Raw genomic sequence first — 3,278 nt, forward strand, 5'->3', positions numbered from 1 at the left:
TGTTAGCCAGGATGGTTTCGATCTCCTGACCTTGTGATCCGCCCGTCTTGGCCTCCCAAAGTGCTGGGATTACAGGCTTGAGCCATCGCACCCGGCCAAGAGGAGTGTTCTTATATCAAATAAAACAGACTTTAAAGCAACAACAGTAAAAAGAAAAGAAGGTCATTATATAATGATAAAAGGATCAATCCAGCAAGAAGATAGTACAATCCTAAATATATATGTACCCAACCCTTGAGCTGCCAGATTCATAAGCCAATTACTAGTAGACCTAAGAAATGAGTTAGATAGCAACAAAATAATAGAGGGAGACTTCTATACTCCACTGGCAAGCACTAGACAGATCATTGAGACAAAAAGTCAACAAAGAAACAATGGGCTTAGACTACATGCTAGGACAAATAGACCTAAGATATTTCCAGAACATTCTGTCCAAGAACTACGGAATATACATTCTTCTCACCAGCACATGAGACATTCTCCAAGATAGGCCACAAGTCTCAATAAATTTTTAAAAATTGAAATCATATCAAGTGTCTTCTCAGAACATAGCGGAATAAAACTAGTAGTCAACTCCAAAAGGAAACCCTAAAACTATACAAATACATGAAAATTAAATAATTTACTCCTGAATGATGTTTAGATTAACAAATGAAATCAAGATGGAAATGAAAACATTCTTTGAAATGTATTATAATGGTGATAGAAGTTATCAAAACCTCTGGACTACAGCAAAAGTAGTGCTAAGAGGAAAGTTTATAGTGCTAAATGCCAACGTAAAAAAGTTTGAAAGATCACAAATTGACAATCTAATGTCACACTTCAAGCAACCACAGAAATAAGAACAAACTGAACTCAAAGCTAGCAGAAGAAAAGAAATAGCAAAGATCAGAGCAGAACTAAATGAAATTGAGACACAAAATACAAAAGATCAATGAAACAAAAAGTGGTTCTTTGAAAAGATGAACAAAACTGATAGACCATTAGCTAGATTAACCAAGAAGAGGGAAGGTTCAAATAAGCTCAATTAGAAATGAAACTGGATACATTACAACTGACACCACAGAGACACAAAAGATCATTTGAGAACACTATGAACCCCTGTATGCACACAAACTAGAAAACCCAGAGGAAATGGATTCATTCCTGGAAACATACAACTCTCTTAGATTAAATCAGGAAGAAATAGAAACCCCAAACAGACAACAAGCAGTGAGATTAAATTAGTAATAATAAAATAAATTCCAATAAAAAAAAAAGAAAAAAAAAGTCCAGACTGGATAGATCTATAGCTGAATTCTACTGGACATTCAAAGAAGAATTGGTACCAATCCTATTTAAACTACTCCTAAAGACTGAGAAAGAGGGAATCCTCCCCAAATCATTCTATGAAGCCAGTATCACCCTGATACCAAAACCAGGAAGTGACATAACAACAACAACAACAACCAAAAAAACTACAGACCAATTCCTGATGAACATAGATGCAAAAATTCTCAACAAAATACTAGCTAACCAAATCCAACAACACATTAAAAAAGATAACACACCATGATTAAGTGGGTTTCATACCAGGGATGCAGGAATGGTTTCATCTCAGGGATGGTTTAACATACACAAGTCAATAAATGTGATATATCACATAAACAGAAATAAAAACAAAAACCATATGATCATCTCAATAGATGCAGAAAAAGCATTAAATAAAATCCAGCATCCCTTTATTATAAAAAGTCTCTCAACAAACTAGGCATAGAAGGGACTTACCTCAAATTAATAAAAACCATGTATGACAAACCCACAGCTAACTTCATACTGAATGGGGAAAAGCTGAAAGCATTCCCTGTGAGAACTAGAACAAGATGAGGATGCCCACTTTCACCCCTTCTATCCAACATGGTACTGGAAGTCCTAGCCAGAATAATCAGGCAAGAGAAAGAAAGGAAATCCATAATGGAAAAGGGGAAGTCAAATTTTCACTGTTCACTGATGATATGATTATATGCCTAGAAACTCCTAAAGAGTCCACCAAAAGACTTCTAGATTTGATAAATGAATTCAGTAAAGTCTCAGGTTACAAAATCAAGGTATACAAATCAGTAACACTGCTGTACACCAACAACAACCAAGCTGAGAATCAAATAAAAAACTTAATCCCTTTTACAACAGCTGCAAAATAAAATAAAATGTCTAGGAATATATTTAATCAAAGAGGTGGAAGACAGCAACAAGGAGAACTACAAAACACCACTGAAAGAAATCATAGATTACACAAACAAATGAAAACACATCCCATACTCATGGATTGGAAGAATCAATATTGTGAAAATGACCATACTGCCCAAAGCAATCTAGAGATTCAATGCAATTCCCATCAAAATACCCACATTGTTTTTCACAGAACTAGAAAAAACAATCGTAAAATTCACATGGAGCCAAAAAAGAGCTCAAGTAGCCAAAAAGAATCCTAAGCAAAACAAAAACAAAAACAGACAAACAAACAAAATCTGGAGGCATCACATTGCTGGACTTCAAGTTATACCACAAGGCTATAGTTACCAAAACAGCATAGCACTGGTATAAAAGTAGGCACACAGACCAATGGAACAGAATAGAGAACCCAGAAAGAAAGCCAAATACTTACAACCAACTAATCTTCAGCAAAGCATACAAAAACATAAATTGGGAAAGGAACACCCTATTTAATACATGGTGCTGGGAAAACTGGCTAGCCGCCTGCTGAAGAATGAAACTAGATTTCTATCTCTCACACTGTACAAAAATCGACTTAAGATGGATCAAAAACTGTAAGACCTGAAACCATGAAAAATCTAGAAGATAACCTTGGAAAAAGTCTCCTGGCCATTGCCTAGGCAAAGATTCATGACTAACACCCCAAAAGAAAATGGAACAAAAACAAAAATAAATAAATGGTACCTGATTAAAAAGTTTCTGCACAGCAAAAGAAATAACCATCAGAGTAAACAGACAACCCAGAAAATGGGAGAAAATATTTACAAACTATGCATCCAACAAAGGACTATTATCCAGAATCTACAAGAAACTCAAATCATCAAAAAAAAAAAAAAACCCATTTGCAAGTGTGCAAATGATATAAATAGACATTTCTCAAGAGAAGATACACAAATGGGAAAGAAAAATGTGAAGAAAAATGCTCAACATCACTAATCACCAGAGAAATGCAAATTAAAACTGTAATGAGATGCCACCTTACTCCTGCAAGAATAGCCATTATTAAAAAGTCAAAAAAGATAGAT

Source organism: Colobus angolensis, unplaced genomic scaffold (genome assembly GCF_000951035.1).
Source record: "Colobus angolensis palliatus isolate OR3802 unplaced genomic scaffold, Cang.pa_1.0 Scaffold124, whole genome shotgun sequence".
NCBI lineage: Eukaryota > Metazoa > Chordata > Mammalia > Primates > Cercopithecidae > Colobus > Colobus angolensis.